Source organism: Lissotriton helveticus, chromosome 6, assembly GCF_964261635.1.
Source record: "Lissotriton helveticus chromosome 6, aLisHel1.1, whole genome shotgun sequence".
NCBI classification, from domain to species: domain Eukaryota; kingdom Metazoa; phylum Chordata; class Amphibia; order Caudata; family Salamandridae; genus Lissotriton; species Lissotriton helveticus.
The window spans coordinates 1845899928-1845914063 of record NC_136067.1 but is presented as its reverse complement, the minus strand read 5'-3'; positions in this window follow the sequence as shown (position 1 = coordinate 1845914063).

Sequence of the window (14136 nt, the reverse complement as noted above, 5' to 3'; positions counted from 1 at the left end):
CATGAAAATTAAGCAACGTTACAGGTGGCCATCTTTGGACTATCAGGTAAGAAGTATGGTGGATGGTTGCGAGGATTGTTTACTTTCGGACAAGCACTGGAAAGTGTTAAAATTGCCTTTACACCCAGCTGAGTTCCCGGAGAAACCATGGGAAAAAGTTGGATTGGATTTTTCAGGACCGTACAATGTTCTAGCGGAGGAATCTAGGTTCTTAATTTTAACTGTGGATTACCATTCTAAATGTATGTATTATAAGTAGGCTGTGGGGTTTTAGGTTTAAACCTATAATAACTGATAAAACCCCACTGAAAGAAAAATAGCCCTCACCGGGGAAAACATATAAACACTGAAAAAACACCTGCACAACCACAAACTAAATGCCATTCAAAGAAAGGAAAAAGAAAGTGAAAGAGTCATTTTGTTCTTACTGAAGGGGTCAATAAAATGTAACTTTTTTATACAAGCTAGCAGTAAGAAAGACTGGCTAACATTATTCTGCTTGAGTTTTGTTCTTTAGGGATGCCACTAAAATATTGTTTCTTCTTCCTTTTACTTTTTTCAGTTTTATGGCCTTTGGTCTAAAGATGCAGGGTTTAGTTTCACGTTTTAGGTTTAGTTAAATTATTTTATAATCTGTAGAGAATCAGGGCATATCAAACTCACATTTGATATTTTGGCTGCATTTGATTCTTTCACTGATAGGTAAATGGCTAGTTTCATAAAAATCTTTCCTAATATGTGTCATCACATTTACCCACAGTGAATGGGTAAAAACCCTTAATACATCAGACCATAGTTTCTAGTGGGCCAGTATTGATAGTAGGTGAATTGCCAACACCTCAGGCTTTAAACATTAAATGCAAGGTATAGTGACAAGCATATATACCACCAAGCATATGGGATAGTGGTGAAAACGTGACACCAGACTTTTGGAAAACATGGAACACAGTGTCACTTATTATGCTCTGCAAAAAAGGTTATTTCCAAGTTCAACAAAGATTGGAGTGATATTGTTTGTATTTGTAGGGATTCAGCTACGTATATAAAAAATGCGTGTGATGACCTGTCAAAATTGATACCCGAGCTGAAGTGATTCCCTGTAGGAGATCCTTGCCACTTGTTAGATGGTATGCTGAAAGCATCTTTACAATCTTCAGAGTTAATGAGGGATGCTGTTGACTGTTTAGTCCATTCTGGTGCACTGTTTTCTTATGCCCAGGAACTAAAACGCAAATATTTATCATTTTGTGCTTTATGTGGCATCAAAGAAAGAGTCATCCCAACTGTGCCCCTTAGCTGACGGTTCTCAGCCCAAGGGGCTATGAATGCTGAGAGGGCCTTTTCACAGAAGTTTACATTGGAAAGTGCGAGCGCACATGACCAAAGACTCACTGAAGAAGTATCGTTTGGTGTACTACAATAAGAGTGCAAAAATCTCTTTGGACCTCATATACACTATATGTACACTGTCTATATAGCATGTTCTTTCAGTGCAGAAAGCAAGCAATGATAAAAGCAAAACGTTCCATAAACACCTGAAAAACACTCTTTCTGTTGTTTTTAGTGGCGTGAAAATGTGTAACCACTGATAACAACTGTTTTTTAAGATATTGAAAACACGGAAAAAACCCCACCAGAATTTACCAAAAATAAAAACTGAAAACAGGACAGCCTAATTATAAGTTTGTGGATGCTCCTAACACGGATAATACTATCTGTTTTTTTTAAAAAAGTGTTTTTATTGGAAGGTGTTCCTAGGTCGCTGGTAACAAACAATGGAACTCACTTTGTGTCTGATAACACGTGTACATTTTTGAAAAATCAAGACATCTAACATTTGAAAGTGGCTAGGTATTCACCAGCTTCTAATGGTCTGGTGGAAAGGGGCAATAAGGTTCTCAAAGAAGGAATCCAGACAGCTATAGCCACTGGTCGTGATGTTGGGGCATTTTTGGAGGAAAAAGTGTGGAATTACAACACTTCACCTCATTGCACCACAGGTTTAAATCCCTTTGAATTTCGAGGTAGTAAAGTCAACAATACTTTGTTGCCATCTTGGCTGAACAGTAGAAAAGTGGTCAATGTTGATTCTGATTGCAAAAATGTAGCAGATGTTGTGAAAGAGAAACAGTGGAAGATGAAAGGAACATTTGATAGAAGTAGTGTCTCTGGTGATTTGGAAATTGCAGTGGGCAATTGAGTTTTGTTTAAAAAAACATTTAAAGTGAGAAAAGGAGAGTCTGTTTTTTCTAATCCTGTTTTGGTTTGTAAAGTTAGTAAAGGTGCAGAATTTTTACAGGACAAAGGGTGGTGGAACAAGAGACATTTAGTGAGAGTGACTAAAGAACAAGCTAATTTGATTAAGAAGAGTAAAAAGTGTCTGGTGGAACATGAGTTTGATTGGTCACATTGGTTGCTTGATCATGGACAACAAAGATGCTCTGATGTGAATGCAAGATTCTCACATGATGTTCAGGTTAATACTACTATAGAGAGCAATTTGAGCGACCCGGCTGGAGGGTCTAGGGTAAGAAAACTTCCTTCCAAGTTCAAGGATTTCATTACATACTGATTTATTGAGTTAGATAATATTTCTTGTAGTTCAAGGATGTTGCTTATTAATATTTTGTGCTTGGAACTTTAACAATGTATTTTTTTATGTTAGGGGGAAGGTGATGTAGTGGGTTAGTATTACTTTTTATGTGAAAGAATGTTTACCTTCTGATGTTCTGTGCCTCGTGTCTAGAGTGTGCGTCCTCTCAGGTTTGATCTGGTATTGCCAGTTCCGGATCGAACCCCCGAGAGTGCGCTGCTCTTCGCCGTGGCTGTAGCCTAAATTAACATTTAATAAAGCTCTACTTCTCCTGAGATTGTGGTCTTCATCGTTAATATTAATCTACCACAAACGTGCACATGTTTGCGTGCCTCAGTCTCCGGATTGTCTGTGGTGCCTCCAAACATGGCTCACAAATAGACGTCTCTCGTTTAGTCCTAAATTGTTGATGAAAAAATACATATTTTCACACTGGCTTTCAAGTCCTGAACCTGTGGTGCTCATCTGCAGTATGAACCGAGCACAAATATTGTTGAATAATTTCTATATCGAAAATCAGGTGGTACTCACCACACGAATTAAACGCTGGTCCTTGGCCTGCTTTACAGTTGGGGATCCAGCTGCATCTGATCCAGGAGTTGGCGGTATCCGCTTCTTCCTGGGATGTCCAGGGCTGGTCTATTTGTTGTATTTTTTAACCGAGCACCACCAGCTACCCTTTCCACTCCCTTCCTGCGTGCACTCTGATAAACCAGCCTTAGCACAAGAGTAAATATGTGTGTCAGATAGGCGATCCATTAGAGAGAAATCACCTGTTGTACAGTGGGTGTGAGTGCCAAGATCACCCCGTCCTCTGTGATGGAAGATGCCGTCTGCCTACCAGTTTTTTCACCCCATCCATGGTTAAACGTTTCTTGTGGGTGCCTCCACCTGTTATGGGTGGTATTGGGTGAACTGTTAAACTTTTCTGAAGGCGTTGCCACCTTGAAATACTGGTCTTGTGTATACGTTAAATGTTACTTTGGGTGGTGCCACCTGCCAGTATTTCATATGTCCTAAAGCTCTTAGCTGGAGAAGCGTTCACTGATCTGTGCCAACCGTTGTCTTCCCTCACCACAGGGCAGTCATCCCGAACTTTTATGCCTCACCACATTCAAATGTCACCAGCTGCCACTGTGTGAGAATTCAGAAACTTTTGCAATTCTTTTTGCACAATTGAATCTCCGTTATGACACCCATGGGATTATCGATCATGCTGCATTGGTAACTATATGGGGAGAATTGCTCACCTTTACAAGTTTTTGGGGAACCACGTGCGACTTAGTTTTCCTTCATATTTTCTCCCAGTATTTCCTGCTAATTTACTGACTGCCTTCAGCACCCAAAGTGTATGTTAAAAAACTGACTTGCGGTTTTCCTGCAAAACTTGTATTTGTGATATGGCCAATAACATCCATTTCTGGCCTCAGCTGAATTGGTGAGCCCCCTGTAATGAAGGCCTAGAGGTATTTTGAAACCTACTCTTAAATACGGGTGTGCAAAGTGGAAACGTTTTTCGCTTGAAACCTTCACAGAATTCTCACGAATACTACAATTATTACCTTATATAACAATACCTTCACCCAACGCTTCTGCTGAATTCTGAATAAACCAGCCAAAAGCGGTGCAGGGTTATAGAAATTTATATTGTGTTTTTCATTATGCACTGAATATTACTATTTTACCATTTGTGTCCATTTCTGAATGGAAGACTTAAGACAGTAACACAATGAAAACACACCACAAAAGTAATCTCACACCAGATTAAAAAAATAGTGTAAATTCTAATAAATAAATCAAGATCAAAATGACAAAAATCTAATCAGTAGAACCAAATGTATGCAAGTTTTAAGATTTCAGTGAAAATAGCACAAAAAATACAGAAAGCACCAACTGTAGATATCTGCCGTGCTGGACCAAGACAAAATTCAAGCCAACCACAATGGGGCCCGGGACATCTACAAGGACCTAGTTATGCCCATTGAACAAGAGTACCTTAAATCCTGGTTGTAGAGCATTGCAAGGTTCCATGTTGAGGATGCCACGCACCACTGAGGCGATGTGTCCGTTCCAAAGAGCTGCTAGGCTGCGAGGCTGCGGTGCAAGTCCACATGGCAGAGATAATGCATTGGTTCTGCTCGGGTTGCACTCGCAGCAGAGGAGATGCGTTGGTTCTGCTTGTTCCACAGATGGGCTGGCAGAGCACCTTCAGGCCCACTTCCACAAGTCCACGATTGAGGTGGCACCATTTGACAGGGTATGACTCACAGTTGCAAAGTCCAAGTGCTGGTTATAAGACACTAGCTCCAGTTGTTCTGGGTACAGGTTGAAGGTCCAGTTCTTATCATTCAGGCAAGAGGGCCGCAGGCAGCAAGTCAGCACCGCAGGCAACAGTCCTTTAGAGCAGCAAAACAGCAGAGTGGCAGTTCTTTCAGCAGCACAGCAGTCCTTCGTCCAGGCAGAGGCTTTTACAGGTCCAGAAGTGTACTCAAGAGTTAGTGTCTGAAGTTCAGTATTTATACCTGGTGCCTTATTTAAAGTGGGGTAAGTTTATAGAGGTTTCCCTTTGAAGTGCACGTTTCCTGCCCTGCCTCCAGACTAGCTACAGGGGGTATGCAATCCTTTGTGTGAAGGCAGGACACAACGTATTCATGTGTGAATGGAGCTGTGCGGAACTCCACCCTCCCAGTGACAACCCATCCACACACACTGAGGCTCTCTATTGTGTGTGGCTGTCTAGGAGGAATACACAAAAACAAACTGCCAACTACACCCCTTTGTGTGACCCAGAGACAGACTGCAAACACTAAATGGTTAAGGCATGCAAATTACAACTTTCTAAAAGTAGCATTTTGAAATTTTCTAAATTGTGATTGAAAATATGACATGACCATAAGAGAGGATTTTTCACTACAGTTCCAAAGACACCAAACATGAACTGTATACCTGTTCCCATTTGGGAGTAACAGCTTGTTAAATGTGATAAGGTAACTCAATATTATACTATAGGAGAGGTAGGCTTTGCTATGATGAATAAACAAATTTAAAAGTTTTTCACTATCGGTACATGTAAAACTGTCATGTGTCTTTCTTAGGCCGGGGAAGGAATGGTGCAATTTTTACCATGTATATGTTTCCTAAGTTGTCTTCTCAGTTGCATAATGATTTTTGACACACATTTGCATGTGTGACAATGCAGGATAAGTTTCTTTGACACTACATTGCTTACGAATTCCATTTAGTAAGAACATTATCAAGAGTGACACCCTGAATATCACGTACAAGGCTTCAACACACATTGTGCAAACGTTGTTACTTGTTTTCATCCACAGGGCTACACAGCTACCTATCGATTATAACAATGTCAGCCTGACTAAGGCCTCAGCTAGAGAGCAAGGATGCTTTTTGTTATAAATAAACAAGCCTTTCCCGGTTTAGGCAGAGCAGCATTTGCTGTCATTGCGAGTTACTACACGCTGAAACCTCTGTGAGGAAGGACGTTCAATCTATGATCAAAACGGGGACCTCCATTCTTTCCCTTCCAGTAACGGGGTAGGATCATCCAATAGGGGATTCTTGGCAGAATGCACACACACCATAGACACTTGGGTTAGGGAACACATGGTAGGAGTACGCTCTCTAGATATTGTTTTATATGCATATATACATTGTTTTAGCAAGATGGTGTAGTTGTTCATTCTGTTCACTATCCTTATATTGCTAATTACACGCACCTCCTTCTGTCTATCGATTATTGCAGCACACATAGTCTATAAAAGAATCACAATGGTTCAATAAATATTGAAAAATGCTCCTCAGTGTATTCCTTGTATATTTTTGTGAGAGAAAGAGAGCACGAGTGACTGAGCAAAAGAGTCCTATGTCTGTTACCACGATTCCTGGGGGGATCAAGGTTGTCATGTTCTGTGTTTGCCAAAACCATTTGCCTCCTATCTAGATTTAGAGGTGCTTATGGTGGCACTGTGAGCTAGCTGGCATACAGGACAACATATCCCAAGAGGGTGCACGGAATCAGTCTGACACAATCCTAAAAGTTTATGTAGCCCAACAAACGCACAGTCCCTACTGGACAGTGGGGAACTACACAATATGGCGCTGCCAGAGGTGGCAAGATTGGTTCTTATTTATTGGATCACCTTAGGATTCTATTGTGCTTCTTCAGAGACCCCTACTTATCTCCTAAACCAGAGACGTCCATGGTGGTACGGACTATCCTCCTCAGATAAGTAGGTATATTGGCTGTAGGTTGCTGAAGCTTGAACATCCAAAGGATCTATTCCCATTGTATTACCCTCTCTATAATCAATTTAAAATAATGTCTGGCGATGAAGGGGTTTCAGCATTTAACATTGCTAAGAACTGCAGACATTCGGCTACTCATAAACCTTTACAACATGGTCTCGCACCTATGGGTATAGATGTGACCTTGGCAGTTAAGGCTCATGAAGCATATAGGATGGAGGTATTCTATTCCCGGGTTACCTTCCCGGCTGCAGACAACACCACACGGTTATTTCACACTAACAAACAAGATGAATTGCCAGAAAATGATACACCATATGAAGAAATAGAGGTACCGCTAATACCAAGAACACATACATTTGTTTATAGGCGCCCTACCACACACAACAGCAAACATTAAACTCGGTCCCCTTAGCAATGAGTCAGTGACATGACCAGTCTTAGCTGCATCCTAATGCTGATAATTTAATAGCGAGAACAAAGAAGGCTTGGGTCCTAAAACCTCCTGGACTGGACCACTGTAAATACAAGAAAAAAGAGGGTGTCCAGAAGGACTAGTTTGCACACTTTAAAGAGAATACCCTAGACCATCAATTCTAGGGTTCTTATTGCTTTATTTAGCTTATTTTAAATTATTTAGATTAGCGAAGCAAATGAATATTTTTTCATGCCTTAGAAAATAAACCTTCCATTTACAGAACACTACATTTACAAAAACACATTTATACACAATGTTATATTCCACTTAAAAACGAAAAAATTCAAAGACAAAAATGACAAGTGAAACAAACTTAGACAATCGGGTGAAATAACATTAACATTGAAAGCACAACACCAGTCCAAGTTGTTACATAAGACACCAAGCAGATGTTAGATTCTTAACTAGACGTTGTTAATTATCCTGCCTAGGCCAAGAGACCGGGGGTTATGTCTTCAAAACAATGTTGCCTACACAAGAAGAAAACATTATTATTACATTCCTTAAGGCACAATATATATACAATCCCCCGAGCTCACAAGAGCCAAACGCGTTTTGAATCCACACAATTCACAGATTCTCCTCAGGACTTGGACAAGGTTGATATCTTGAAAGTGGCGCAATGTGCGTCCGCCCTGTGTGTAGAGGAATTGTTGAAACCTCTTCTAAGTGCCTGACGGGTCAAATTGCAATGAGATTTATTTTTTTGTTGCTAAATTGTAGCAGACATCGGGTGTGTGGAGAATGTTCTAAAACAATTTTTGGGGGATTTTTCACAAGGCCTGTAATGCTTCTGTGGCAAACTTATCTTGCTTCTTGAACGGTTACCCAGCGGCTGTGATATTTCTGACTTTCACATTGCTCTATAATGGGAGTTACCTGATACTGAACAGTCAAGATTTTTGTCGAATGAAGCGAATAGTTCCGTATTTGGTGACCGTTTCTTCCATTTTCACTTGTTGTACGCAACTACCGTTTCCAGCTGTCCATCCAGTTAGGGAGTCAATGCTTTGGCCTTCAATGAACCTTACCAACTTACACTTTGATGCCCTGAGCAAAAACTGAAAGCCTTATTGTTTCAGAAAGATGAAGTTTTAACATCTGCAAAGAAGATTTTTGATCTCAGGTTGCAAGGTCCTCTTCCCAGATACAGTTCTACGCCACACTACCTTCCAGCTACATTGTGAAAAGCTGGTGCACTGTTTTTTTAACATGTCTGATGCAGCAGGAATAGTGCACCTTTTTAAACGTATAGGCTGTGGGTTGGTTAGACCCTTCCAGACAGTTTCTCGTGTTATTCCATCCTCCATACACTCCATACTCTGAAGCATTTTTGGAGGTCTTCCCCTGGTCCTGTTCCTGATAGTTGCGGCTGTGAATTTAATCTTTCTGCTCCTCAAAATATGTCCCATTTCGCGAACAAATGGAGCGGGCACTACCTCCTGTGCTGCTGTGCTGTCAACCCGCTGTACATTGCTTTGGTGCACCTTTGCTTCAGGAAATGAATGATCATTGGTTCTTATCATTTCAGCCTCTGTGCAACACTGCATGCAGCCCGTATTCTGCTGTCTGCTGTGCACTTTCAAGTGTGCCTTGGACTTGTGCCTAGGAATGCAATTGATTGAGCCTTCAGACATAAATTTACTGGTGGACCCCTTAAAGGCCCATTTGTATTGCTGTCCACTGCATATTCCATTGCTCCTGACTGCATTCTACAAGCCTTCCTGGGATACTTTGCTCCTGGTGAATTGGTCCATGGCTCTGGTTCCGTGGATCTTCTCTGCAGAGTCATCGGTCCCATTCTCCCTCCAACCTCTAGTTAACCCTGATGGTCCTATATCCCTGGATGGAAGATAACCAGCCCACCTCCCGGATACTAGGTTGCACGCGGCCATAGTCACACTTAGGCTGGGTCCTTAGGAAGCAGGTGGGGATGTGTAGCAAGTTTTAATTAGAGGGTAGACTTAAGCAAGGAGAGTTTAGCAGCCACTCAGGAATTTTACCCACAGGTCTCAAAACACAATGGAGTCACACAGTCTCTTCAACCGCTTCTGAACTGCCTCAAAAGCTTTCCTTCAACCCAGTAAATCTTTCTTGCTACTACCTGGTGCTAAGATGTCTTCGGGAGCAGCCAGGTGTGGAGGGGAGTAACACAGGGGAGCTTCTTGGTAGAAGGAGGCAATCTGAGTGGTATCAGGGTTGTGCACACGCAATACGGGCACAGCGTTTGGTGCATGTTTGTATGGGTCACACTAGACACTTCAAGTCTCAAACACAAAGAGTTGCAAATTCCATACCTTACTGGAAATCCGGAACAATGACCAGCGCACTTTGAGATGGGTTGCACGAGGCAATTCTGGTCACACAGAATAAAGAGTTGCAAATTCTATACTTCCCTGGAAAGTAGGCACAATGCCCAGTGCTGGATGATACGGGTTGCACCAGACCAGTTTGGTCACACACAAAGGCAAAGGTTCAGTATAGCCACATGAGGTAGAACAAGGCACTGTTACTGGTACACTTCCACCTTTGAATTGTACGAATTGGACACTGCACTCAATGAGCATGCAGCCAGCATGTTGCACAAGAGAGATGAGGCACGATCATCGAAATGGGCCACACGGGGTACCACAGTTAGTGAATTTTCTCACCACCAACTAATCACACATGAGTTGCAGGGTTCCTGTGGTACAGGAACCACATGCCTAAGATGCGGGCAAGATTTCTGGGGCTTTGCACTTGACAATCCGGTCTCCAAATACAAGGCGTAATTCCAAACAAATCTCATCCTTTACTGAAGGATGGCACCAGTAGGTATACTTTCATGTGTCTTTGAAGCTAGGGTTGGTTTAAGGTGTTTCCCTTTTAACGACAGACCTCTCCCCAAAATTGTGAGCCTGTATGGCATGGGGACATGGAATGAAGGTCTTAATCTTTACTGGGGCAATGAGCTGCCCCCTAGAGGTTAAGGAGCCCATTAGGATGGCGGCGGACTTAGTCTGCCCGCCATCCTATCGGAATTCGGGACTGCCCGCCATAAGGGCGGGGGTCCCATGGGGAGTATTAGGATGCGCCCGCCACAGTGGCGGACGCATCCTGCATTGTTAACATTGTGGCGGGTGGTCCTCTCAGCACCGCCCGCCACAATGCTAACAATGCACATATGCATTTACATTAACAAAGCGGCAGCCACCGCGCGGTGCCTGCCGCTTTGTTAATGTAAATGCATGGGGGTACCACAGGTACCCCCCCTGTCCTTCACTCCGGGGGCCCGCAGGGGGCCCCCGAAGTGAAGCCCGCATGCCTTTCCAAGGCGGCATTGCCGCCACGGAAAGGCATCTGTTTTGGGCAATCCTAATATGGCTGGCGGTGTCCAATAGACACCGCCACCATATTAAACCTTTTCCGCCCCGGCAGCAAATGTGGCGGACGGTCTTTCTGTCCGCTGCGGCCCCCCCCGCCATCCTAATATGGCGGGGGGAATGCAGGTGCGGATGGCAGGTGGATTGCCCCAGCCAGGCCAGCGATGGCTACCGCCGGCCTGGCGGGGGCAATCCGCCCGCCATCCTAATGGGCCCCTAAGTGTAAAAATCTCTCTCTACAATCTATCCCACGCGGCCCCCCAAATGGCAGAGGTCTGTCATTCTAAGGTATGCCCATGGTTGCTGGGGAGTACACAGATGTGCTACCCCAACTCCTGGTGTCCACCGGAGCCAGGCACCATGGCACACAAGGATCTTAGAGTATAGAAATGTCCTTATTCTATAAGTGGCACTTCTAAACAGGCTATGCCAAAATCCCCCTTGGAAATCCATCGATAGGAAACATCATGAGGCTGCTCCACTGCAATTCACTATTGAAGCTCAAAGTAATATCAACCACTTTCCCATGTTAACCTATGGGAAGAGCAAGCCTCATAGGTGGTGAAAACACACACAGGTATTCCTCACTACCTGGGCGCAGGTGTGCAGACCTGAAAATGGCAGGTTCGACACATAGTTCCAAGCAGCAGGGTGCAAGTGCGCCCACCCAGGTCTGCAGCAGCAGACTGGACATGGGTTTAACTCAACAGGGGTCAGTGTGCACATACCAGCCTGCGATGGAATGCAGCCGACACATTAACGGGCACCATCAATGCGGGTGCGCACCTACAGCAGCCTGCAATGACAGGCTGCTCATGAGTTGAATCGCAATAGATGCCTGTGCGCACTCACTGGTCTGTGATGGCAGACCATCCCATATTCAGGACATCAAGTTAGTACCACTTCCCCACACAGGTAGGAAGGGCACCCACACTTTCACACTATATTTACAGTAGGAAAGTGCCCAGCAGCGGCGGCTCCTCTGCTTTGGCGGAGGAGCATTGCCCCACTGCTTTCTCGCAGCGCGAGAAGCAGAAACATAAAATGGTAATAACATTTAGTTATTATCATTTTATGTTTGCGATGCAGAATGGCATGTGGGGTTGCACTGCTGTTTGAGCAGGGCATGGGAGGAGTGGTTTGCCCACTCCTCAGTGTGCAAAGACTGTTGGGTAGGCCTTCACGGACCCCCCAAACCTGTCATGCACACTCTGCCCTTCTGCATGCAGGCTGCATTGCAGACTGCATGGAGAACAAGCCCACCCCATAAAACCCTGCCTAGGGGCCGTCCCAGACAATCACAATGCCACTTGCAGCATTGTGATTGGCTTAGGGGACGGAGCCTGGCTGCCTGCTTCCTGTTGCAGGCAGGAGAGCAGGAGCCGAAAAGACGTGGGACCTGACCTCAAGGTAACTTTAAATTATTATTATAATTTTTTTTATTAAACCCCCGCAGACCTCCCCTGTGACCTCCCGCACCCACCACCCTCATCCGCCAGCCATGCTGGCCACGACTGGTGCCCACAGCCCAGGGGCCACACAAGAGAATCTGCAAAACCCAGGCGGAAAAAGCAAAAGGTTTTGGAAAATACTACCTGACAAGTATCAGGCCCAACAGATATGTTGGCTCGAGTTTAATTCAACCTTGAAATGAATTTGACTTGGTGTATATGCGTATATGGATATTTCATATGATGTGTGACGGATGTATGACATTACAGCGCATACTTATACAATGCATACCTTTACAACGCATTTTTTACAACGCAACATCTATTACAACGCATGCCATTACAACGAATTTTTAAAAACTACCTTTACAGCGCATTCCATTACAGCGCATACTACCTTTACAACGCATACCATTACAACGCATAACATTACATTGCATGTATGGTAAGTATTGGATAGTGTAGGGGTAAAAATTACTATTCTGACTCCAGGGGGGTGCAACAGTAGGGTAAGTGTTGGATAGTGTAGGGGTAAAAATTACTATTCTAACTCCAGGGGGGGTGCAACAGTAGGGTAAGTGTCAGATAGTGTAGGGGTAAAAATTACTATTCTAACTCCAGGGGGTGCAACAGTAGGGTAAGTGTTGGATAGTGTAAGGGTACTATGCGTTGTAATGTTATGCGTTGTAATGGTATGCGTTGTAATGACATGCGTTGTAGTGGTATGCGTTGTAGTGTCATGCGTTGTAAGGGTTGCGTTGTAATGGCATGCGATGTAATGGATGTTGTGTTGTAAAAGTTTCGTTGTAATGGTAGTGTGTTGTAAAAGTTGCGTTGTAAAGGTTGTTTCCCTGCAAGACCACCCTGAAATATCTTACTATTCAGTGCTCCTCTCTCCTCAGTGATATTTGTAAGAATGTGTGGCATTAAACTTCTATCACCCTCTCATCTGATGCTACTGACTGTTTAATGTATCATTCCTTCTTCTATGGAGTGAGTGCAATGCAATGCGTGAGGCGCAATATAACATCTGAAGAAGACAATCACACATCAAATTATTTATTTTATACGATGTATACAAGAACCACTACCCTTACCATCACCACCATCATTACCAGTACAATCGCTGTTTCAATTAGCATCACCACCATTACTGCCAATACTAATATACATATTTTACCACCACCTCTATCACCATCACAGCTATCACATTACTACCACTAACATTACCATCAACACCACTATTACCACTGCCATTATGACCACATCACCATTACTGTCAAGACTACAAGTTTCACTACCCCATTACCATAACTACATAATTTGTACATTGCGTGCTTTACCACATGAAAGGCAGACAAACTGTCTTTCCCAGTGTTTGCTTCAATGTGTATCCTTGTTCCTTTGTTCCCCGCACTCATTTGCATACTTTATTTTTTTAATGTGTAGTCTCGTTATTTAACTTACCTCATTACTTTTGTGTGCACTTTCTTTTTTTAACTCTGCAAATAGCATGCAAGCCATTCTAGAACATATGTGCTTGTTATTTACCAGCTGCATTATCGCCTTTAGATGATTATCCAATGCCCACAATTGCCAATATACACCTGTCATTGTTTCCTCATTCTCTCAGACTTCTAAGACTGTAAAAGCAAGTCTTGTTACCTGATATTCCAAAGGAAATGTATCATGTGTATAGTCCATCCTAGAAGGTCCCAGCCTGTGATTTCCCTGGCATTATCTAGATAGGCCTATGCAAATGGGACATGTGCGAGCCCACATCTGTACTTAATGAAAAGACTACAACACATTGAGGATGTGGCAAAAACAAAACTCCTGAGAACCCATCACTCCAGTACTAAGTGGCCAATACCAGCTTTGCACCCGCAAGACGTTCAACGTAGGGTTTTTGCATAGAAGAAGGACAATTTACTAAGGAGTGTGATGCAACCTTGCTCTCAAGCTACAGTCAAAGCTTTCTAAAGACCT